Raw genomic sequence first — 26,652 nt, forward strand, 5'->3', positions numbered from 1 at the left:
ACGTCAGCCGGCTGGATGGAGTCCCGATCAAAGCTGGAAACGGCTTTGATCGGGTCTCCGATGACGTGACCCGGAGGCGGCGTCCATGACGTCACTTCCGGGTTACTCTGCTGCAAAAGGCAGCAAATTTAAAAAAAGGCTGTATGCAAAAATGCAGTTTTCGGCGTTTTGCATACATGGAAGTGTAGTGGAGGGATCGAGGGTCTTTTAGACCAGTGTTTTTCAACTCCGGTCCTCAGGGCACACTAACAGGCCAGGTTTTAAATATTACCTTGGGGAGATGCAGACTAGAATACTGCAATCACTGAGCAGCAAATTATATCACCTGGATGTATTTCAGTTTTCTTGCAAACCTGGCCTGTTAGTGTGCCCCGAGGACCGGAGTTGAGAAACCCTGTTTTAGACCCTCGATCCCTCCATAAAGAGTACCGGTCACTGCATATTGGTGTCACAAGGGATGTTTACATTGCTTGGGACAGCAATAAAAGTGATCAGATTTTTTTATTTTTTTTAAAAACCTGTAGTAAAGTTAAAAAATATAAAATAGGAAAACATTTTTTTAGCCGCCCCCGTCACCGTTGGCTCGCGCAAGGAAAAAACGTATACGGAAGTCGAGCCGCGAATGAAATCGCTGTTCAAACCACACATGTGAGGTATCGCCGCGATCCCAGAGTGTGAGCAATAATTAAAAAAAGAGCTACACTCTAACTCTAAACTGGTAACCGTTAAAAAAATTTAAAGCGTCGCCTATTGAGATCTCTATTGACCGTAGGTTGTCGCCTTTCCACGGGTGTGCGCAATTTTAAACCGTAACATGTTGGGTATCTATTTACTTGGCGTGACATCTTTCACAATATACAAAAAAAAAAATGGGCTAACTTTACTGTTTAGTATTTTTTTAAATGCAGTGAAATGTGATTTTTCAACATTTTTCCAAAAAAATGGCGTTTTAAAGACCGCTGCACAAATACCGCGTGACAAAAAATATTGCAATGGCCGACATTTTATTATCCAGAGTCTTTGCTAAAAAAATATATATATATATATATATATATATATATAATGTTTGGGGGTTCTAAGTAGTTTTCTAGGAAAAAATACTGATTTAACTTGTAAACAAAAAGTGTCCGAAATAGGGCTGGGGCTTAAGTGGTAAAGTTAAGAATTGTAATAGGATTACAGAACAAGTCTCCCTAGTCTGTTCTCTATAGCATCTAAGAGTGAGGTGTTCTGTAGTCTAGAAAACTTACTGTTAGCTCACTATAGGAAGTTAGAGGTTCCATGGGTTTATTGTACCTAACACAACACTTCAGTGGTATAATAAGGCAGTAAATAGAAGTTCCTTGTTAGGCTTTGCATGCACTTTAAAATGCATGCATTTCTCCTATTTGGTTCCTTGTGGTCTGTTAAATGTACCATGGAAAGCATTTTGGGTAAATATGTTAAGTTGGAAAAAAAAAAAATACCTATTGAGCTGATAAATTAATGTGCTGATTGAAACAGAAAGGAGTAGTGAGAGATCCCTGTGATGGGAAGTATAACTGGATCAGGGGCTACCTTTCCAAAGTCACTGTCACTTTGTTACCTTATTCCTTTAGGGCAGCATCTTTATTCAATTCTGATTCCAGCAAAAAACCTTTTATTGCATTTTGGATAGAGCAGGGAGGGGTTCGCACCTTTGGAAAGTTGTCCCCCACTTTATGGAAAATCTCTTAATAAGAGACATGGACAAAACCCTTTTCACCTGAGTAAGAATTGGAACTTATTACCATTCTTTTCTTGGGGCCTCGGTCTTCTTGCCCTGGTGACGCTCACACCCTCCTTTTTTTTTATTTTTTTTTATGCAAGTATCACAGGAACAGTAAGTGAGATAAAATCTCTCCAATGCAACTTTGGATATAAAACCTGACAGAAAGTTATCCTCTTTCAACACTTTCAAGCTAAACTTCTTTTTTTTTTTTTAAGTTAATGCCTTTGCATTCACCAAACGTGGAAGTGGGCTGGATAAAGGTTCTGTGAGCAGCTTTGCACAGGTGGTGGTTCTAGATAACATAAAGAATCTTTTTTTCTCTTGCGTCCTCCGACAGTCGCCGCCTCTCCATATTCGTCACAATGGGGTAATTGACCTTTGCTCCGTAGGAGTAGCTAGGCAACAGAATATGTCAATATTAAAGCTTTTAGCATATCCCACCCCCAGGGGGTGGTCCCCTCAGTCAATACCCTCCTGCTTCCTGTTCCATACCTCAGTTTCATTGTCTAGCTTTCAGGAGTTAGCTGGCTGTTTCTGTGCTGGGGCATTTTGTCTCAGCCTTTATCTTCTTTTTGATTTTATTTGAGTTTTTTTCTCTCTCTTTACTTAGCTGTTACTTTTGTCAGCATTAGTTAGTTCTTCTGATAAAGAGGATCGTGCGAGCTGGGTCTCGGGTTGGCCCCCCTGGTCGCAGGTTGTGGGCCAGTGGCTTCCCAGCCTGCCATCGAGCGTTCAGTCAGGTATTTTTCCTGGCATTGGTGAAGGACCCATCCCTGTTCGCTGCAGGGATGCTGTGGTGAGGTGGCTACCTCACTGGACACCATGCGGTTTCGTACCGCAGTGCTGCGACTCTCCCTGTCCCATGTGCAGTGGCTTGATCGCTTGTGCAGGTTCCCCACGCCATTCAGAAGGTAAGTGTACTCTGTGTGGGGACCTGTCTGTTTAGTGGGTGTCAGTCTGGGACTGTGTAACCCTGCATGTCTATTCACACTATGAGGCTCCCTGTCTGGATGCTGCTGTGGGCTGCAAGGAGGGGGGCTGTGATACACTGTTCTGTGTTACTAACTGTGTGACTTCTCTGTGTGACATGCTATATGTTGTAGGGCATGCTGTGGTACATGTTTTGTGCAACATGCGGCGGCCGCTGCTGCGGTCCGCCATTTTATTGATAACTGCAGGCATATGAGGGCTTCTTCTATATGCTGGGAGAGGCGTTTTGGCGCCAAGCGCCGCCATTTTGGCGGCGATCGCTCCGGCCTCATGTAGCACTGCATTTACCTCCTCCCCTGGCGGCCATTTTTTTGTAGCCTTCCATAGGCTTTATAGGAGCGGCTTCTGTTGCATCACTTCCTTTTCCCTGGGCACACCGATCGATACAGCAGCAGCAGTGATCTCTCCAGGTTTTTATCCTCTTTAGTCCTGTGTTCCTTGCCTGAGTTTGTAGTTTTCCCTGTGGGGGTCGACTTGTGCAGGTGTGTGTGAGCGGTGGGCTGCGCTCGCCGCGCTTTTAAAGGGACAGTTACCCTTTTTTCTCCTGCACATTTCTGGGGGCATGGATTCTCCGGAAAGTTAATTTCCTCCCGCTTTACTGGGAGGCCGATGGACTGCTGCGGTTTCCCCTGAGGGGGGCGATTTGGCCACAGTTGTGGCTAACCTGGCTGCTCAGGTGCAGATGCTTGTGGCTGCTCAATCCACTAAACGGCCCAGAGTTTCAATTTCCTCTGATTCAGAGGGCGAAGGTGATGGGGCTGCTATGGCTGGGGTCCCGTTCGTCCCTGGACTTTGCAGGGTCGGAGGGGATGCAGAGGTTGAGGGGGTTGATGATTCTCCCCCTGGCTTGTCCGAAGAGCTTGCAATCATGGATGAATTGGTTGCTTCTATCAAACAAACGTTGCATTTACAGGATGAACCGCGTCCGCCTGCCGTTCTGGCTTCCTTGCACTGAGGATTTTCAGCGCGCTGTTAGTGAACAATGGCGCAATCTAAAAAAGCCTTTTGCTGTACCAAGTAGGTTCAAGCTGCGTTATCCCTTCACGCCCACCACTGATGAACGCTGGTGTGTTCCACCTCCGGTGGATCACGCGGTGGCTGTTTTGAATAAATCCACTGCGATTCCGGCAGAGGATACCCCGGTGTTCCGGGAACCTACGGACAGGAGACTGGAGTCTCTTGCCCGTCATACTTACTCGGTTACCGGTTCCATGCTGAAAGCTATTTTTGCTTCCCTTATGACAGCTCAAGCTGTCGCGGATTGGACGCAAGTGCTCAGGCGCGTCCTGGTGGCTGATTCCGCCCCGCCGACGACATTGGCAATGGTGGATCAGATCCATCAGGGTGTCATGTATTTGTGTGATGCGGAATTAGATGTAATTCCTTTAGCTGCACGTGTGCACAGCATGGCGGTGTTGACACGCCGTTTGATTTGGCTAAAATGTTGGTCTGTGGACCAATCGTCTCGCAAGACTTTGGCTAATTTGCCCTATACGGGATCTCGCCTTTTTGGCGACTCACTGGATACGCTGATTAAGGGGATCTCTGGGGGTAAGAGCACGCTCTTGCCCCAATCTCACAAGGCTAAGGGCGCTCAAGGTAAGAAGCATGCTTCGTTTAGGCCCCCTCAGGGGTCCTTTCGTGCCTTTCGGTCGCACTATATGGGCAAGCCCTTCAAGGGTCAAGGCTCCCAAAAGAAACCGTGGGCAGGTAAGCAGAAGTCCGGCCAGTCCGGGTCCGCTGCCCATAACAACGCGGCCTGAAGGGACGCCCTCACCCAGTTCTGGGGTGGGGGGACGTTTGCTCGGTTTTCTTCAACCCTGGCTGGCCCGCGTTCGGGACAGGTGGGTTCAGGAGATCGTTCGGTCCGGGTACAAGATCGAGTTCCTATCTAGGCCGGCGAACAGGTTTTTTCCCTCAAACCTTCAACTGTCTCCAGAGCGTTTGCGGGATCTGCACCTGGCGGTGCAGGACCTGCGGGCTCAGGGAGTGGTGGTTCCGGTGCCTCATCGGGACAGATTTCGGGGGTTTTATTCAAATCTGTTCACTGTGCCCAGAAAGGAGGGCAAGGTACGTCCAATTCTGGACTTGAAAGCTCTGAACCGCTTTGTGCGGGTTCGCAAGTTCCGCATGGAATCCCTGCGCTCGGTGGTGGCTGCTCTAGTTCCGGGAGAATTCATGGCCTCCATCGACTTGAAGGATGCGTACCTACACATCCCGATTTTCGAGGGTCACCAGAGGTACCTTCGATTCGCCATTGCGGAGGATCATTATCAGTTCGTGGCGTTACCCTTCGGTCTCGCTTCGGCTCCGCGGGTTTTTACCAAGGTGCTTGCACCGGTTCTGGCCTTACTGAGAGCCCAGGGTATCTCAATCCTGGGGTATCTGGACAACATTCTGGTTCGGTCTGCGACCAGTCAGGGTCTGGTGAAGGATCTGTCCGTCACGATGCAGACTCTGCAGGAGTTTGGTTGGACGATAAACTTCCCAAAATCGACGCTAAGCCCGTCGGTTCGTCTTCCCTATCTGGGTATGATTCTGGATTCGGTTCAGGCGAAAGTCTTCCTTCCGGAAGACAAGCTCAAAACGCTTTAGGACGAAGTCAGGTCCCTTCGGGACGTTCCGTGCTCATCCCTCCGGACGGGCATGAGGTGTTTAGGTTTGATGGTCTCGGCTTTCGAGGCGATTCCCTTCGCCCAGTTTCACACGAGGGGTCTCCAGGCGGAGGTCCTGTCCAGGTGGGACGGGCGACCACACTCTCTGGATCTTCAGATCTCGTTGAGTCTTCACACAAGAAGGAATCTTCTGTGGTGGCTGCAGTCCCCGGCGGTGTCGGGGGGGGCAAGTCTTTTCGTCCGCTTTCATGGACGGTGATCACCACGGATGCCAGTCTGTCGGGCTGGGGTGGTGTTCTGGGCGTTCTTTCCGCCCAGGGTACTTGGTCGGAGGACGAATCCTCCCTTCCGATCAACATTCTGGAATTGCGGGCGATAAATCTCTGCCTTCGACGCTGGACGGACAAGCTTCAGGGCTGTCCGGTTCGGGTACAGACGGACAATGCCACGGCGGTGGCCTACATCAACCACCAAGGGGGCACCAGGAGTGCCCGAGCGGCTCGGGAAGTAGCAGACATTCTGTCTTGGGCCGAGACGCACGTCCCGGCGATAACGGCAGTTCACATTCCGGGGGTGGAGAACTGGCAGGCGGATTATCTGAGCCGCCAGACTCTGGACCAGGGGGAATGGTCGCTCCACCCGGAGGTCTTCCAGATGTTGTGCGTGAAGTGGGGTCTTCCGGATGTGGACCTGTTCGCGTCTCGTCTGAACAACAAGGTGGGAAGGTTCGTGGCAAGGACGCGCGATCCTCGGGCAGATGCATCAGACGCGTTAGTGGCTCCGTGGCATCAGTATCGGCTGATGTATGCATTCCCACCAATTCAGTTGCTATCTCGGTTCCTTCGCTGGTTGTCCTCGGAACCAAAAACGGTGATTCTGGTGGCGCCGGACTGGCCCTGCCGGTCTTGGTGCGCAGACCTCGTGAATCTGGCGGTCGACGCTCCATGGCGTCTGCCTCTTCGGGAAGATCTTCTGTCTCAAGGACCGATATTCCATCCTGCTTTACAGTCGCTGGCTTTGACGGCCTGGCTGTTGAAACCGAGGTCCTGAAGGATAGGGGTCTCTCTCCGGAGGTCATTCATACTTTGTTCAATGCTAGAAAGGCCTCTTCGGGGAAGATATACTACCGTACTTGGAAGGCCTATTTTGCCTGGTGTGAGTCCAGGGGGTATTCCCCTCGCTCATACTCGGTTTCGAGAGTGTTGGCTTTCCTTCAAACGGGGGTGGACCAGCGTTTGGCGTTGGCCACGATTAAGGGTCAGATTTCTGCTCTGGCCGTTCTTTTTCAACACCCTGTGGCGTCTAATTCTCTGGTTGGCACCTTTGTTCAAGGGGTGCGGCACCTGGTCCCTCCTCGGAGGGAGCCTTTGCCTCCGTGGGACTTTGAACCTCGTTCTGTCCATGTTACAACATGCTCCTTTTGAAAAGATCAGGGAGATCTCGTTGCCTCTGTTGTCCAAAAAGGTCGCCTTTTTGGTGGCGATCACTTCGGCTCGCAGAGTTTCGAAACTGGCAGCTTTGTCTTGCAGGTCTCCGTATCTGGTACTCCACTTGGTTAAGGTGGTTTTGCGACCTAATCCTTCTTTTATTCCGAAAAGGATTTCGGAATTTCACCTCAATGAGGACATTGTCTTGCCTTCGCTTTGCGCGGAGCCTAAGCATCCGAAGGAGGTGGCCTTACATTCCTTGGATGTTGTTAGGGCGATCAGGGTTTACCTGAATTCGACAAAATCCTTTCGCAAGACGGATTCTCTCTTTGTCCTTCCTGAGGGACCTCGGAAGGGCATGGCGGCGTCGGCTTCTACCATCGCCAAATGGATCAGACAGACCATTGAGCAGGCATATGCTTTGAACGGGAAAGTTCCTCCTATGCCTGTGAAGGCGCACTCTACCAGATCTCTGAGTACGTCTTGGGCCTGTCATCATCGGGCCTCTGTGGCCCAGGTGTGTAAGGCGGCGACTTGGTCGTCCGTTCAAAGTTCTACAAAGTGGATGTTCAGGCATCGGCAGATGCTTCCTTTGGCCGCAAGGTTCTTAGTGCGGCAGTAACTTAAGGTCCCTTGTTTTTGGGCCCTTGGCTGTTTGGGATGTTTTTATCCCTGGGTTATTTGTTCTTCCTGGGTTGTTGCTCCTGTTGAGCAAAGTTTTTTTCATGATACCCAGCTGGTTTCCTTCCTTTTGGTAAGGTTCCTTTCTTTGATATGGGTCCGGCGTTGCCTTAGGCGCGGCTGCGTTTCCCACCCCTCATGCTTGCACTGCTTTGGGACGTCCCCATTGTGACGAATATGGAGAGGCGGCGACTGTTGGAGGACGTAAGAGAAAACGGAATTTTTGTAAAATCTTACCTGTAAAATTCCTTTCTCTGAGTCCTCCGACAGTCGCCGCCCCGCCCCTCTTTTGGGGTTTGTTTATGTACTCTACTGCTATTCTACTGAAACTGAGGTATGGAACAGGAAGCAGGAGGGTATTGACTGAGGGGACCACCCCCTGTGGGTGGGATATGCTAAAAGCTTTAATATTGACATATTCTGTTGCCTAGCTACTCCTACGGAGCAAAGGTCAATTACCCCATTGTGATGAATATGGAGAGGCGGCGACTGTCGGAGGACTCAGAGAAAGGAATTTTACAAAAATTCAGTTTTTTTTTAATCTGTTTGAGTCTGTGAGTCACTTTACTACTGCTTTCCTCGACTTAAATTGCACCTTACAGTAAAATGCAAGATCTGCTTTCACTGTTCAGGCCTCTAATTCCTTTTACAAATTACCTACTAGTGGGTGTAAAATGTACCTGTAAAGAAAATAAATTGGGTTTTTACACTTAGCCAACCTCTGTCTTTCCCCAGTGGTGCCTAGGTTAAGATGTCACATCGCAGCTAGATCCTGTGGAATACAGAACAGCTGAGATATTGCAATGGACTGCAGTATCTTTTCTTGAGATTTTATGTGCTCTGTATTTCCCAGGAATCTTCCCAGAAGGACGGCGACATCACATCTAGTGATACGGAAAATATTGGCAAGGTAAGTATACTTCTATTCAAAGCCTCACACACAATGAGAATATCGGATGAATGATTATCCCTCCTATTTATTTTTTTTGCATGCTATCCTCATCAAAAATAAAGAGGTTACTAAACTTACAAAAATTCTGGTTATACAGAATATAACTTCCGAAATGGTGTAATGTATTCATTTCAAAGCAGAAGTAGAGGAAAAGGAGAAGAGATGCAGAGGAGAATAGTACCGTATTTTCCCGTGTATAAAACGACTTTTTAAACTCAAAAGATCCCCCAGAAATGGGGGGGGGGTCGTCTTATATGCCAAGTATAAAAATCTCCAAGGTAAGTAGTGTAATCTCAAGCGCTGGCTGTGCCCTAAAAATCTCCAAGGTACCATAAGTACCGTAAAATGTAATCTCTCTACCGTAAGTACCGTAAATATAATCTCTCGTAGATCTCCAAGGTGCCGTAAGTATTACTGGTAGATGTAATCTCTCAAGGTGCTGGCTGTGCAGGAATCATGTACCGGTACGTTGGCTTCAGCTACATACAGTATACCGTGCTGAGCCAATCACGGTGAGCGATGTATTCTATTATTGAATGCAAAGCCTGCTCTGATTGGCGGAGTCAGAGAGAGTAAGATCAGCCCGCCTCTCTGACTCCGCCAATCCGAGCAGGCTTTGCGTTCAATAATAGAATACATAGCTGACCGTGATTGGCTCAGTGCGGTATACTGTATGTAGCCGAAGCTACGGTACATACGGTATACTGGTACAGGATTCCTGCACAGCCAGCACCTTGAGAGATTACATCTACCGGTAAAAATTACTTACGGTACCTTGGAGATATATGAGAGATTACATTTACAGTACTTTTTGGTACCTTGGAGGTATATGAGAGATTACATTTACAGTACTTACGGTACCTTGGCGGTTAATAGGGCACAGACAGGCAGTGCTTTGAGAGATTACATTGAATACTTTCTTACAGTGCCTTGGAGATATAGGAGAGATTACCGTACATTTACGGTACTTACAGTACCTTGGAGATGAATAGGGCACACCCAGCCAGCGCTTTGAGACACCTACTTACTTACTTTGGAGAGATTTGAGAGATTACACCTACTTACCTACTTGTCTCGGAAAGGGGGGGGGGTCGTTTTATATGGCGAATATAGCCCAAAACCTATGTTTCAATTTGAAAATTAGTCTTATACGCCGGCAAATACAGTATATAGCGGATATGATTCTTCCTGTTTAATATCGTAAGATGACCGGGGCTTATTGTTTGTTTATTCCTCGGTTTCTCAGAAGTGGAGTAATGCATCCAAATGTACCATAGGGTGGTAACCATCCACAGTTTTCATCATTTTTCAACTTGGTGCCAATCAAACCGGGAGTACAGATTAATTAAAGATGCCTATCAACTGGCATTGTAATACATGCGTACAATTTCCAACATTTTGTTTTTAAACCAGAAGACTGTGAAGTCCCACTTCACTGTCTAACGATGTTAGCTTTGGCCATTTTTTTCATGTAAAAATTACTTGAAAACTTCCAAAATTTCCAGTTGTTTAACCAGTTTAGGATTTGCATTGTTAGTAGGCTAACAGTTTGCCATTCGCCATAAGCATACCAATCCTAAACCCTACAAGGTTTGGTAAGAGAATATGATCACTAATGGGTATCTGTTGCTTTGCAGATGTCAGTGTTAGCATTGAAAATGTGTCAATCAGAGGCCCCTTATTGACATCTGTTCACAGATCCTTCAGGGAGTCACCAGGGGCAGTCATTCTGAGGGTCAGATAGGCATATTCATGAATATTGACAAATCTTTGAATATGGTGCTGTTTTTAACCTACATTACATTTTTTTTCTGGAAGCTTGCAAACATTGCAAGTGTCATGACCCTGCTAGCTTGCACACACTTCTCAAAGTTGATCTTTAGTGCACAGCAGGATATGAAAACCACAGCTTAATTATTATAATGTGTTGCTCTTCTTGGAATCATAGCTTTGGTTTCTTTTTTGTAGATTATTTCTGTGTTTTTTTTTTTTTCTATTGGAGATAAAGAAGTCTTCCCTTTCCTCTTTTCATTGATTTATCATATATTTTTTACAGTGCCAGCTGTTATTGCATGTTAGTGATTTTCTGCAATGAGCTTTTTTACTTTTATTGATCAAAAAAAGTTTTGTCCCAACTAGCATTTCCTTTTTTTTTTTTTTTTCTTTGAAAAGCTATTGCTTTTATAAATGTGGATATGGGTGGTATTTTCCATCAACATCTGCTCCCTATTTGTGAAGTCCCTTATGTAAAGACAAGAATGGATAAAAGAATTTAAACGGAAGTTTGTTTCTAATTTTGTTCACATATTCAGTTTTATAGCGTGATCCAAACCATAATATTTCAAGTGAACCTGTCATGAAAAATTCAAACTATCTTATAACCATAGGAGCCCCCAGAATTCTCTTTTGCTCACACATATTCCTTTCTGATGAAAGGGAGAGCTTGTTCCTGATATGCTAAGTGTGCTTTCATTTGGGTTTTCTTTTTTTTATCTACTAAAAGTTTCATTAGCTTTCACCTCATTGTGTCAATGTTTAGGGTCGTATGCTAGTCTAAATGTTAGTTCACAGGACTTCAATTTTAGTTGTGTGTAAGCTTTTACTATCAGAGAAGTGCATATAAAAGGATATTATTTGATACGTCAAACAATTTTTTTTTTTTTACCTGAGCCTTCAAATTTTTTCACCACTAGGGTCAAAAATGATGGTTTGTCATTGTTGACTATTAGAAAATTGAAATAAGTTTTTGAAAAAAAAAAAATTTACAGGTGTATTACCAGCATTAACTTTTGTTCTAGTTAAAGTGGCAGAAAAGCCCTCTCCGCAATCATTGTAACAACAAATCAGCCATAATCTCCAAAATGTAAAAATCGTTGTTCTACTTGTTTTTGTGCAATTCACTGCCTGCCCGGTGGGCATGTAGTGCAAGCTAATGAGGGCTTGACGTGCCCTGCAGCTCTGACTCTGGAGGTTTCTAGTGATTTGATGAGGAGAATGTGACGTCACAGAAGGGGCGGGGGTTGGGTGGCCTGACCGGAGCTCTAAAGGGACCTTTAAAGTCAGAAAAGTGGGCTGATGATGTCACAACCTCTGCCAATCAGAGGAAACTTTGTATTCATTGCTAGAATACATTGATTTCTTTGAATAGCAGAGCGCCAATCAGATATATTCTGTGTTCCTGGTATAAGACTGGAAGTCTCGGTTTAAACTTGGCAAACAGTGCTGTATGTAACCTCAGCTACATACAGGTTATACAGCACATCCAGTGGCCTTAGATGTTGGAGGGGGACGTGAAGTGTATCAAAAGCTGGAGTTCAGCTTTAAGTCTACATGCTCCTAGTTACTTCTCATACATTTTTAGTATATCTACAAACAGCTGCTGAATCACACTAACCTAAAAGATTCATGCAATAGTAAATTAATGGGAGCATACTATAAAGTGTGTCAGCTTATCTGTCGTGATTATTGAACAGTGCAAGTGATGATGTTAGTACACTAATTCATAGTAGAGATGTATGATTTTCGCAATAAATTTGATCTGTTCCTTTGCTTTTTGCTGTTCACATGGTACACTTCTGGATCTGAATATGCCAATAAATGTTTTTTATGAAATGATTTTCAATTTTGGTAGTGTTTTTAGTATTACCGCGTTAGAAATATCAATACAAACTAGTAAAACCGAGCAGTAGAATTTTTATAGAGACTACATTTAATTGAACTAAAGAGAAAAGGAGTCAAAAAGGAGGAATGATGAGTGCTATCAGCCTATAAAGTGGCAACACTTCTTCTTTAAAGTGGACCTAAACTCTAAAAACATTTTAGTGCGCCCAGGAGGGACAGGTGCAGGTTCAATGTTGCTCTCTGTTGAAGTCTGTGGCAGGGTCTGGCTGGATGGGGCTGTGTTTAGGGCCATGTGCGTACAGAGACGAATGCTTAGAACTTGGGTCTTCTACATAGGATCCTAAACATGAATACCACATGGTTCAGCATTCAGTTTTGTGCAGCTGTATACAGCCTGCTGTAGATTTTGATGGGCTGCTGACAGTGTGGCTGGAAGCTGCACATGTCCCTCCTGGGTGCACAAAAACTCCAGGAGAGATGCATTGCAGCTAAATGGCTTCATGTTCAAGGATCCTTCCAACAATCATAAACTCGGCTTGGTTACTTTTACCTACAGGTAAACTTATAATAAAGCTTACCTGTAGGTAATATGAATTATCTCCTAAACGTGGACCATTTAGGAGATATTGACATGTTTTGAGAACCAGTGACGTTATCGGCTCATGCATTCTGAATTGAGGGCACAGTTAATGCACCATCAGTCCAGAGCTCTGTGCTACCTCTGTGACACTGCACATGTGGGTGGAGTGATGTAATCACTGCCTGGCCATTGAAACTAAAGGAGTGTGCAAAACCGGAAGGAAGACTGGGTGGAGCTGGAAGCCCTGTCTGTGGTGACAGCGTGCTGCTGGAGGGCGGCGTAGTTTAGAATGTGTTTACCATTAAGGCACTACTGCCTTGGGGCTTGTTGACACAAGCTTTCAACCTCTGTAGAGCAATCTGCAGTGTATCAATCTTTAGAGGACATTTAACAGGCAGTGAGGGGGTATTTAGTCTCCTCACAGCCTGTTTTAACCCCTAAACCCTGTACAATTGCCCCTTTCAGGTAAATAAGTTGTGCTTAGCACTGCCTGTGGAGTGTGACAATGGGTATCATTTTTGCAAAGCATTGTGTCCCCAGCATGTGAACACCCCCATCAGTTGCCTTTGCAGCTTAAGTGGGGGAGGTTGGGCCGGGTTTTAAGGGTTTCACTACTGTGCTGCCTAATGATCTTCCTAAAAAAGAGAAGAGAGAAAACTGCAGTGAAATGATCTCCCTTTCTTCTACTTCATTCTCTTCTGTGGATGCGTGCTTCCTGAATATTCCCCCACCAGACATTAGATCACCAATCATCAGAGGGGCAGATCTAGCAAAGGAGACCTAGGCCTCTACCAGGATAGCTTCATCCACACACACAGTGCAGAACATAGCATGCGTCAGTAATGGTGAAAAGATCAGCAGTTAGGAGCCTACGCGCAATAGTGAGGACAAATTATTTTACCTCTGCTTGCCTTTTTCACATGCAGATTCCACAGCACAGAATCTCTTTAAGCTCTTTATGTTGTCTGCATAACTTGGTATTTTTGGTGAATAGATGAACAGAAAAAAACAAAAACTGGAGCACGCTGGATTGAGCAGAAAATCAATTAAATAAATGCATAAAAAGAATCAAGACATATGTACAAAGCCACAATATGCAGCAGGTCTATTACAAGTCTATAAGTGATAGTATCCTGATTGATTAATCCACTCTCTAAAGATCTGATAACCTTACGGTGGTACTAAATCTACAACAGTAAAATCAGTCTGTATATGCAGTAGAGCATGATTGGGGTTCTCACTGCGGAACCCAAGGGGTTAATCCTCTGCATTGTGTAAAAAAAGACTTTGATCCTGTCTCCTCTGATCCTCCCCTTCTTCCACAGTTCCCAATCTATCTTCTGATAGAACAGAGTAGGGCCAAAATAACTAATGGATTCTTAAAATAGTTAACTATTTTCACAATCGATTAGTTGGTCAGCTGATTAGTTGGCCTGCATACAGAATGCATTAATTGTTTTTAAATATAAGGAAATGCAGTGAAGCGCACATACAGCTTAGTACACCATCCATACATGTCAGTAAGTGCCTGAGAACTTGTGAATGTGTAAGTAGCAATGCCTTATGGGACATGTAGTCCTGGGTAGGAAGTGAGTGGTTTTAAAGGAAGAAGTTTTTTTAACCTTGCTATAGGGGCACTCTATACTATACTTTGCAGCTTGCTATTTGGGGCACTCTGAAGGCAGGAGGAGCCAGAAGTGTCGGCGGGGACCCCAGAAGAGGAGAATCAGGGCTGCTCTGTGCAAAACCATTACACAGAGCAGGTAAGTATAACAGGTTTGTTTAAAAGAGAAAACAAAAAAAACTTTAAAGAGGGAAGAGGAGCACATGAACCCAGAGAAGGTGGAGGCTGAGACTGGAGGTAATAAAAGGCATTACAATTACATTTAATGTAAACTTTTACCAGTATTGTACATTATATTTAAAATAATGATATCCATGGAAAAAGTCTCAGCTTTTAGTACTACTTTAAAAGATTTATATCTCCTTTCCATCCTTCATATAGCTTCATGTCTGACTCCTAGTTAAATAGCTCATATATCCTACTTCTGGATATGTGTGTGTGTGTATATAAGTAATATATTATTACTTTCACTGTTTCACAGTATAAATGAACCCCTTATAGTAGCGATTATCTTAATTTGTTTACTATAAAAGGCAAATTTTTTTTTTTTTTTTTTTTTTTAACCCCATTATGACAGGTGATACAAAACAAAGCATGCTGCTGCTACTGAACATCTTAGGTCTGGTTCACACCTGTGTGTTTTTTGGTGCTTTTTGCAAAAACGCACTATAGTTGATTTAACGCAGTTTTCTCTAGCGCTCATCGACAGACGTAGTCCTCGGTGATACACCACCTTCGGGTTATGTTACCTCCGCAGGAGCAGGACTAGACAGGAAATTAAAAAGCTCTGGCCACACCCTAGGGGCAGTCCCAGAGGGTATATCCTCTCTCTCTGCCTCAGCAAATCAGTTATTTTCTGTCTAGTTAGGAGTAAGGACCTAGATACCTTGCTGGGATCTTAGGTCCTGGCAAGAATTTTTTTCTAAAAGGATTTTTAGACAGCTTTTTTTCTCCAGTGTTCCTGTGAGATCTTCAAGCAAGAAAGCTGAACTGGGCGACGGGCTGGATGTCGAGATCCGGTGGTCACCCCAGTTCAGCCTACGAGCGCGTGCAGGCCATAGCTCCGCGCTGGGTCGGCCGCGACAAAGTCCCATTAAAAGGACTGAACCCGCGAGTTAAACGTCTCGCTGAAACGCCAAAGACCATGAGTCACGGCGTCCGTATCGGTCGACAGCCCTCCCGCTCCGGTGGAGAGGGGTACTGTCAGGAGTTGGTGCCCGCCTGGTTCCGGTATGGTGAGTAGTATGTTCCCCCTTTTTCCCTGACGGGTTTTGTGGTGAACGCGGGCCCCTCTCTGTATGGTAAGAAAGAGTTCTTTCTATCCTATAACATGTCACAAATCCTCCTACTTTGAGTGTGATTTTATGTGTGCAAAAAGCCAGGAGGCTTGGTTTGGGAGCTAACAATCTATTGTATACATGTTTTAAAGATGTAATCTGTGGCATTCTGGGAATCTTATGGGTTAAGTATAAGCTACCTACCAGTCAGAAGCCATGGACATGTAGACTGCCTTCCAAATCAGATCTCCAGCTATTAGCAGGCCTCCCGAACGGCCATGCGGTCCGCCAGGGCCGGTACCGCCAACCACGCCATATCCCCATGCAGAGAGAGTGTTGTGTGCCTGCAGCACACCGCTAGTCAGCACAGGCCGCCGCCATTTTTTTTTTGCTGGATCGCACGAGCCGCCATTTTGGCGTAGCCTCGTGTCTCCAGCATGGGGGCGGCCATGTTTGAGGTGATTCTACACCTCGTGGAGCTTGGGGGAGGCGCCGGAAGGCGTGCAGAGGGGCGGAGCCGCCTCCCTTCTTCCTGGGCAGCCAGCCAAAAGACTTCCTGTTTGTCTAAGACAGCGCTGTAAGCTGTTGCAGTTTAACTCTGAACATCAAGTGGTGAGCCTGGGGGTCTATCTCTCTCTCTCTCGATCGATAGGGATCCCTAGCAGGTAACACTAAGGGGTTTTTTTGTGGCACTGAGGGTCAAAAAAAAAAAAAAAAAAAGTTTTTTCTTTACTTTTGAATTATATCATCCAGGAAGTAACTGGAGTTATTATGGACCCTGCCACACATATTCCCCCACCTGTTTCCCTCGAGGGGGCCTCGGGACCCGCCGGTGCACAGAGTATAGAGTCATTTACAGCAATTTTGGAGTCTATGGTGGCTCGGGTGGAGGCGGCCTGTCAGGGACGGGGGTCAAGGAAGCGACCCCCGCCTACCCCTATACTATCTGACACCTCTGACTCTGATTCAGAGATGGTCACTGCAGTTGCAGGTTCCTCTGCAAGGGCTGTTATCCCAGGTAAAGCCCCCTCAGACAGTGAGGAGGACGCTTCTTCTCCTGCTATAATTCAGGAAGAAGCATTGGTGGACGCACTAGTTGTGGCAGTGCAAGAAACCTTAAAACTTGAGGCTTTACCGGCAGAGGCAACTGAAACAGAAAGGCCTTTTGGGACTAATAAGCCCATCAAGACGGCGAAGGCTTTTCCTGTACCTAAATGTTTTGGTAATCAGATTAAAGGAGAATGGGAGCATTCTAAACGTACCTTTACTATTCCAAGCGTATTGCTAGACGCTATCCGTTTGAGGAATCCATCATTAAGAAATGGACGGTACCACCAGTCGTGGATCCGCCTATTTCCAGGCTGAATAAAGCCACGGTTATTCCAGTGGAGGACACTTCGTCCTTTAAGGATCCGGTGGATCGAAAGATAGAAGCGGAGTCCCGCACTATCTTTTCTCTGATAGGGTCAGCATTTAGACCAGTAATTGTTATTGGTCTAGTTTCCCAGACACTTGCGGAATGGGCGAAAATGGTACGCCAAGATCTTAGGGGAAAAGATATTCCCCAGGAGACATCTGATTTGATAGAACAGATCATACAAGGGCTACGGTTTATCTGTGACGCAGCCTTGGACACTACTCCCTTGTTAGGGCATGCATCTAAGTTAGCAGTGATCCTCAGACGTGTGCTGTGGTTAAAATGCTGGTCAGCTGACCTAGGTTCCAAAAAGACTTTGACCAATCTCCCTTTTCAGGGGAATCGTCTATTTGGAGCCAACCTAGATGAAATCATTAAGGATGCCACCGGGGGCAAGAGTACTTTTTTGCCACAGGCTGCAAAAGTTAAGGGACCTCGCAACAAGCGAGGACCTTTCTTTACCGCCCATAAAGGGCGCCCGGCTGGTACTCCCGGGAAAGGCAAGACTCCTCCAGGAGGGTTCAAGAAGGGATGGTCGGACAAGCAGAGGACCAACCCAGCCAAACCCGAAGTAAAGGAGTACACAGCCTGAAGGTGCGCCCCCACCCGATTTCAGGGTGGGGGGACGTTTTCACCGGTATTCAGGACATTAGATCGAGCATCTACCACTACTACCGGTGCGATTCTTCCCTTCCAACATTTAAGTACAGGAAGCGGTAGTTACCGTTCCCTGTATAGATCTTTTCCTTTACCTTTTCCTAAGATTAGTCCCGATACCTCACAGGAATCGGATCTGATTGACCAGATAGGCCAAGTAGCCTCTAGTCGGGTGACTTCGGTCCCTGAGGTTCAACCAGAAAAGATCACCTTTCCTGATAACTATCAGGTATCTGATAAATGTGTGGGAACAGAAAACGACCAGACTTTCTCGGATGGTCGGGGCCAGATACCTCTAGGGACGCCTGGTTCAGATCCTATCAGCGCCAGTGGTCCTAGAAATTCTAGGCTGGCCTCTTCAAGCCGGCCTGGCCGACTTGGACATGTTAGTCGCAGACGTTCCGTGGGAACTTCGTCTCAGGGAGTGTCTGTAGTCTCTAGGACCTATTTACCTTCGTGCTTTACAGTCGCTGGTTTTAATGGCCTGGCCATTGAGACCCAAGTACTGAAGGACAGAGGTTTGTCTACTTCAGTCATTCCTACCCTTATTAAAGCAAGGAAAGCGACTTCCAGCAAAGTCTATTATCACACATGGAAGACTTACATTGCGTGGTGCGAATCTTTAGGATTTCCTCCACGTACCTATTCGGTGTCTCGAATATTGGCCTTTTTGCAACAAGGGGTTGAGCAGAAGCTAGCCTTGAGCACCATCAAGGGTCAAGTTTCAGCATTAGCAATCTTCTTTCAGAAACCTTTAGCTACCAAATCCTTGGTGCGGAATTTCATCCAGGGGGTGCGGCACCTGGCTCCTCCAGTCCGCGCGCCCTTACCGCCCTGGGATCTTAATTTGGGTTTGTCGGTTCTACAGAAACCTCCTTTTGAAAACATCAGGGAGATTCCCTTGCTTACTTTATCCCAGAAGGTGGCCTTCTTGGTGGCTATTACTTCTGCTCGCAGGGTGTCAGAACTGGCTGCATTATCATGCCAGTCCCCATACCTAGTGATTCATAGGGATAAGGTAGTACTTCATCCTAAGCCATCTTTTCTTCCTAAGGTGGTTTCAGATTTTCATCTGAATGAAGATATTGTACTACCTTCCTTGTGTCCTCAGCCCAAGCATCATCGGGAACATGCGTTGCATTCCTTGGATGTGGTTCGGGCAATCAGGGTATACCTGAAAGCTACGGAATCATTCCGTAAGACGGATTCACTTTTTGTGATCACGGATGGCCCCAGAAAGGGTTTGCCTGCATCTGCCGCGACCATTGCCAAATGGATTAGACAAACGGTGGTGCAGGCTTATTCTATTAAGGGTCAGAGTCCTCCGTTCCCTGTTAGGGCGCACTCCACTCGAGCGCTCAGTACTTCCTGGGCCTTTCGCCATCAGGCGTCAGTGGTCCAGGTATGTAAGGCGGCCACTTGGTCGTCGGTACATACCTTTACTAAATTCTATAAAATTGATGTGACGGCATCGGCGGATGCCTCATTTGGCCGCAAGGTTTTGCAGGCCGCAATTTGAGGAGACCGGTGGTCTACCTCGAGGGTTTTTTTTCTGTTTGAAAATTGTTTTGTTGAGTCTCATCATTAAGGATGAGCATTGTAAACTTCTAGTTGGCACCGGTTGGGCCTTCTAGATTGGGATTTGATTTCCATTTTCCCACCCCTCAGTTGTGATACTGCTCTGGGACGTCCCGAAGGTGGTGTATCACCGAGGACTACGTCTGTCGATGAGCGCTAGAGAAAAATGGATTTTTGTAAAATCTTACCGTAAAATCCTTTTCTCTTAGCTCATCGACAGACGTAGTCCCCGCCCCTCTGTTTTGGAGTTGGGTTGGGTTAAATTCTCTAAGCACTGCTTTTTCACATAACTGATTTGCTGAGGCAGAGAGAGAGAGGATATACCCTCTGGGACTGCCCCTAGGGTGTGGCCAGAGCTTTTTAATTTCCTGTCTAGTCCTGCTCCTGCGGAGGTAACATAACCCGAAGGTGGTGTATCACCGAGGACTACGTCTGTCGATGAGCTAAGAGAAAAGGATTTTACGGTAAGATTTTACAAAAATCCATTTTCCTATGGGACAGCTTCACATCTATGCTTTTCTCAGCCGCTGCATATTTGGAAAGGGTCCAGGGCTTTTTTTCAATGCTAAACGGTGCTTTTTTTGCTTTTCTCGTTCAATAGAGTTCAATGGAGAAGCAGCAGGAAAACATGTAGTGCGTTTCTGCTGTGATTGGTGGTTTTTAATCTGCCCAACAACAAATTGGCTGGAAAAAAAGCATAAAAAATGCAAGACACAAATCACAGCAAAATCGCATGCCTAAAATGCACAGCAAAAAGCAGTGCAGAAACGGACCAAAAGCAAACTTCATAGGTGTGAACCAAGCCTTAGGCTCCATTCACACCTGGGCGTTTTCAGCTCCAAAAACGCTCAAAAGAAACGCTTCCAAAACGCCCAACAAGTAAAACCCCATTCATTTAAATGGCCCCTGTTCACATCTGAGCGTTTTGCAAAATGCCTGTAGCTGAAAAAAGTACATGAGCTTCTTTTTGGGCTGATTACCAGCGTTTTTGATAGATGTCGATGAAAAATGCCTGAAAAAATCGCTGTAAAATCGCGGTAAAAACCGCTACGCTCAAGTGTGAATGCAGCCTTATGCTAGCCATACACATCGATTTTCATATAAGAATATTCATTCGAAAAATCTTTGTGCATTGGCTGAATGAAAGAATGTCGTTTAAAAATTTCACTTGCTTTTAACATTCCGTTATAAAATGAATGTAATTTCTGAACGAAAACCACATACACTGTCTGAAAATTCCTTTGAACAACAATATCTCTCCTGCGCTCGAGTGGTATGCGGGAAGGTGAATCTTCTAGGCGGTTTTATGACACAAATGAAGTGGTCTTGCCGCACCCCCTCAGGACCAAGGGTATCCAAAAGGCACTACAAGAAAACAAGAGAAGGGCGCACCGACCTTGTGCATTACCACTTAAAAGTTTATTATAAGCAAAGAAGGGTAGCGTACAATATACTCACAAACGTAGCATATTAACAAGCATATAGGAAATGGGCACCGCTCGCTTCCAGGACACTTCTCTACTGCTGGATAGCGTGATGGCGTCCTCAAAACCTGATGTAGCTTACGCGTTTCGAGGGAGGACCCTCTTCCTCAGAGCCAAAATCGCCACTCTGAGGAAAAGGGTCCTCCCTCGAAACGCGTAAGCCACATCAGGTTTTGAGGACGCCATCACGCTATCCAGCAATAGAGAAGTGTCCTGGAAGCGAGCGGTGCCCATTTCCTATATGCTTGTTAATATGCTACGTTTGTGAGTATATTGTACGCTGCCCTTCTTTGCTTTTAATAAACTTTTAAGTGGTAATGCACAAGGTCGGTGCGCCCTTCTCTTGTTGTTTTCTTGAAAATTCCTTTGACCAGGAAGTTTTCTATTCTGCTTCCTCAAAATTTCCTGTCACTTTGGTCGAAAACGAACGTCCATTTGACCCCACTAATGATTAAAAAAATCGAAGGAACGTTTTTAAAATGACTATTTTTTTGAAGGAAGACATTGTATTTGTATAGCCAGCATAAGTGACAGCAGGCGCAGGTAGCTTTTAGCAAGCCTTTTGAAATTGTCGCTATATTCACTTTCCAGCGCTGTACGATAATTCTCAACTTGGTGTCAAACTCCTATCTTGACATATTGCTGCATGTGGATAATGTGCGCATTACTGCCCTCAAAAGACTGGGGACGTTCGTTATGACTGTAAGTATAGGAATAAAAGGAGACGCGTGGGCCAGTGCATTATCCTCAAAACATGTTTGATTAAATGGTATAAAACGGAGGTGAATGTACTCACACACCAATGCTTGCATCATAGCTTAGACATCATCTGCGTCCATATACTTAAATTCACAATGGACATAGACACATCATTTAACCAGGGATGCACCGAAATTTCGGCCACCGAAATTATCGGCCGAAAATTAGCCTATCTCATTTCGGCCGATAATGGGTTAACATTGCCGAAAATAAATATAGCCGCCGTGGGGAAGGAGGAGGGCGCAGCGCAGGGCAGGTTTTAATAGTCCCGCCTCTGGCCGGCGGCACAGCCTCCCAATGACGTCCCTACTACGATCTGTGCATTATGAATGGACATACCAGGCGGGGGGGCGGGGCGAGCGGCCGCTATAGAGAGAACTAATGTGATCCATCCCTGTCAGCTCAGCACGACTATGTGTGAATGAGAACAGAACAGAACTGACCTGACACCGGGGGGGGGGGGGCTGGTGGGGGGAGCGACCGCTATTAGCTGTAACTATGTGAGAGCTTCACTTCCCTGACAGGCATGTATCTCCGCTGACAAGGAAGTGAAGCTCTCACATAGTTACAGCTAATAGCGGCAGCTCCCCCCGCCCGGTGTCAGGTCAGTTCTGTTCTCATTCACACATAGTCGTGCTGAGCTGACAGGGATAATTCACATAGTTCTATCTATAGCGGCCGCTCGCCCCGCCCCCCCGCCTGGTATGTCCATTCATAATGCACAGATCGTAGTAGGGACGTCATTGAGAGGCGGTGCCGCCGGCCAGAGGCGGGACTTTTGAATGAAGGACACCCGAGGAGGGGGGCTCTGAGGCAGTGGGGGGGGGGGGGAAGCTGAGGCAGCTTACCAATGGTATTTGTATTATGCAGCATGAGGGGGTTAATGTATTGTCACTGCAGGTCACTCATCTATTAGTGACCGACCAGTGGCAGGTAATTTACCCCTTTGTGCTGCATTAGTGCAACCAGTATCAGTGTTAATTAACACTGGTTGCACTGATACTGGTTGCACTAATGCAGCACAAAGGGGTTAATTACCTGCCACTGGTCGGTCACTAATAGATGAGTGACCTGCAGTGACAATACATTAACCCCCTCATGCTGCATAATACTAATACCATTGGTAATTAAATTAACCTCTTGCCAACCCATCACAGTACATATACTGTGACAGGGTGGCAGTGACAGGTGTACGTCACTACCTGTTTTTGGTGTATGCCCCTGTTCTATCCATTTTAAAAAATTTTTGGGGAAAAAGTAATTTTCGGTTTCGGTTTTCGGCCAAGGGCATCCTGCATTTTCGGTTTCGGCCCAAAATTTTCATTTCGGTGCATCCCTACATTTAACGCATTTTGAGGTTACCCTCTTCTTCAGAGCCTTGTCTTGACATGAGTGGAGGATCTGCAAAGTGACAGCACCAGGCTGAGAGGACCATTAAGTCCTTAAGCTATACCAGTAGTCATTCAGATAAGGCTCTTAAGAAGAGGGTAACCTCGGAATGGATTAGCTGATGTGTCTAGGTGCATTGTAAGTTTAAGTTTATGGGCTTAAGCAGATGATGTTATTTCTAAGGCTCTAAGCCAGTGATGGAAAATCTTGGCACACCAAATGTTTTGAAACTACATTTCCCATGATGCTCAACTATACTGCAGAGTGCATGAGTATCATGGGAAATGTAGTTCCAAAACATCTGGGGTGCCAAGGTTTGCCATCACTGCGTCTAAGCTATGACGCAAGCATTGGTTTGTGAGTACATTAACCTCTGTTTTATACCATTTAATAAAACCTGCTTTAAGGATAATGCGTTAGGCCCACGTTCCGCCTTTGTTTCCTATACTTAACGCTTTTATCAAGCCACCTGCCTATGAAAAGGGATTCTGTCATACTTAATCTATTAAGTTCTGTCTTAAAATTGGCAAAACAGTCTTTTAATTTATTTTTTTTTTCATTAAATAAAAATCTGATTTCTGAGTCTGATGATATTTACCAGATTCAACCTCTAATAGTGTATATACTGTATATACCGTGCCTGTTTGTTATTCTCAGAGTGGATTAGAGATTTTTCCCCCGAAGTATATAGTTGGTTATTTATATTTACCACTGCATATAGATATTTACAAATTCTTTTTTTTTTTTAAACTTTACATAATAACTAAATTATCACCACACTTTATTTTTTTTAGGTTATTATCTGATTAATCGAAACAATTAATCAGTTATGAAATTGTTAGTTGCAGCCCTAGAACCGAGCCTTTGGAGTCAGGCTGCACATGTTCTGTTTGATGTGTATTGCTAGAGTTTTTTTTTTTTTCTTGCGAGGGTGCATGTGATCAGCACAGGGCCAATCAGTACTGTCCAGACAGAGGGTCAGGGGTCATGCAGCCTCATAGGAGAGTCAGAGTAGAATGAAAGCTCCTCCTACAAGCTTTAACAAGACACTGATGGAAGTCACAAGATTGCTCTAACTGCTGATGAGAAAATGTATTTAGCAGATTATATTTACTAAAACTATTGCATTTCCATGTTCTGTGTACTGTGGAAGACCAGGTTTAGTGAATGCAGGCTCCTGGGTTTAGTAACACTTCAAACCAAAAACATGACACATTTCACTGGCTCCACTCTCCTGCTCTGGTACAGCTCATTTTGTTGTATTTTAACAATGCTGGCCAAGAGAAACAAGTCATCAGTTCACAGTAAAGGCTTAGCAATTAATTTGTTTTTACATCTTGTGAATTCAGCACATCTTTTTGCCTGTGTTTATTTTTAAGCGTTGACACCCTTTATCGAAGGTAGTTATGAGAGCCTTGACTCTTTGCGATGGATTAGTGCATTTTGCTGACAGCTGAAGGATCGTTTGAAGATAATAGTGGAATGTAATATTCCCGCTATCTTACAGGCACACATGTAGGAGCTACTGACATAAAAGGGAGCCACGAAAATATGGCGCTGGAAGTAAATGGGACTTTCTAGCAGCATGTGATCCAACTTCTTTCTGCTTGAAAAGTCTCCTTGGAAAGTATTGTGACTGAGCTTACACGCTAGTGTGATTAGTTGAGGGTAAAGTATGCAATTAAGGAAAGGTTTTTAGAAGTCTTCCCATGAGATGCGGAAGTAGAGGTATTTCATTATTAAGATAAGACTACGCTGAAAACTCTGAGCAATAAATTGCTTTCCTCCAAATTACATTGTGCAGCTGCTGTTCTCAAAGCTAAGAAAGGGTGTTTGTGGGCATATCTTTTCAGACAGAGTGTAATCCCAAAGAGTTTGTTTCCTAATTCTAATATGTCACATAAAATCTCAGATAGCACAGTGTTGGGTCATAGACTTGACTTGGCTACATGCATCCTCAGCAGATAAACACTAGTCCTCTTGACCGAGAAACGATTTGTCTTTTAAGTTATGCTTGTGTCCGAGCACTGGGATTCCATTTCTAGAAAAGATCCGATCTGCTTTACTGTCACTGCTACATTGCTCTCTGATAGTCAAATGGAAATGATTTATTAGTATATTGAGGGAAGACTTTGCTGTAGGTTTGAACGTTCTTTGTTATTTTTGTCTCAGTAAAGCTTTATTTTGGAATGAAAAACCAAAACTCCAATATGCACATATATTGTTTCATGATGTCTATCTCTCCTGCAATCGTGTGACATGCTGGAGTAAGCACTGGGAAATGGGAAGGCATGGAATGTTTATGAAGGTAAAGATACAGAACATCACGAGTTTGTTCTTTCATGTGCTGCAGAATTATTTTGTAGAGATCAAAGGAGTTGTAGCACAAATACATGGAAGTACTGTGATTAAACCACTGACCTGTAGTGGTCTCTTAAATTATAAAAATGTTTTTGCAGAAGGAGAACTTTTCCTCAGCTTTTCTGTGCAGATTTATGCCTGGTACACACATTCAGTTTTACAGTTTTTTTTTTTTTTTCCGTTCAACCCAGCGGGCTGAACAAAAAAAAAAAAAAAAAAAAAAAATTTTAGAGACCGCTGTTTAACCACTTTACCCCCGGAGGATTTTGCTGTCTTACGTCTGGGCCACTTTTTGCGATTCGGCACTGTGCGACTTTAACTGACAATTGCGCAGTCATGCAACGCAGTACCCAAACAAACTTTACGTCCTTTTTTCCCCACAAACAGAGCTTTCTTTTGGTGGTACTTGATCACCTCTGCGATTTTTTACTTTTTGCACTATAAACAAAAAAGAGCGACAATTTTGAAAAAATTATATTTTTCACATTTTTTATATGAAATCCCCCCCCCCCCAAATGTAAAAATCAAAATTTTTTATCATTTTAGGCCAATTTGTTTTCTGCTACATATTTTTGGTAAAAAAAATCGCAATAAGCGTATTTTGATTGGTTTGCGCAAAAGTTATTGTGTTTACTAACTGAGGGAAAGATTTCTGTCTTTTTTGGTGTTTTTTTTTTTTTTAACGAGTAATGGTGGCGATCTGCGATTTTTTGCGGCGGACAGATCGGACCCTTGACTGACATTTTTGACACTTTTGGGGTTACCAGTGACATTACTACAGTAATCAGTGCTAAAAATATGCACTGTTAATGTAAAAATGACACTGGCAGGGAAGGGGTTAATTTTATTGGAGAGGGAGGGGTTAATGTATGCCTGGTGCTTACTGACATGTGTGGGGGGAGGTGACACAGGGACAGATCGCAGGTTCAGCTATGCTGAACCCTGCAGTCTGACCCTGCCTGTCACTTAGTGGATCCACCTGATTTGTTTACACAAGCGGGCGGATCTCCAGACTCGATTCCCCGACGATCGGGGAAGAGCGGCAGTGATCACCGCCGCTCCTCCCCTGGCCTGACTCCTGCTGTGACTGAATACAGCGGGAGCGAGCCTCCGGCGGCGGCGCGCGCGCCGCCGAGAAGGGGGGGGTGTCTGGCGACGTAGGTCTACGTCGTCAGACCTACAAGAGCCACTTTGTCGCAGTAGAGCTCTAGTGAGCAGCGGTAAAGTGGTTAATGTTGATTGTAGCGATCTTTCCCGCTGTGATTTTCCTTGTGTTCTTGTAAGTAGACATACACACACCACCATAGCATATTATTCAGCGCTTGCAACCAGTGGTCAATCTGATCAAATGCTGGTTTTCCAGCATGCTCCTTTGACAAAAGCCAGCCCATAAACTGTCTTCTGGCAAAAGGACAGCTGTACACATGGCCCAAAATGTCAGGCAGTTGCTGCTTTGCCAGCCGATATTCGGACCATGTTTACCCAGCTTT

At 45.2% G+C, this 26,652-nt stretch overlaps 1 protein-coding gene across 7 annotated transcripts in view; it reads left to right on the forward strand.

Annotated features, from left to right (window-relative positions):
- The window catches only part of DOCK9 (dedicator of cytokinesis 9), a 490,995-nt gene that overhangs the window by 143,753 nt on the left and 320,590 nt on the right, over positions 1-26,652 (forward strand). The window lies entirely within an intron of this gene.

The sequence above is a fragment of the Pelophylax lessonae genome (assembly GCF_965119305.1).
Source record: "Pelophylax lessonae genome assembly, chromosome: 2".
In the NCBI taxonomy this organism is placed as follows: domain Eukaryota; kingdom Metazoa; phylum Chordata; class Amphibia; order Anura; family Ranidae; genus Pelophylax; species Pelophylax lessonae.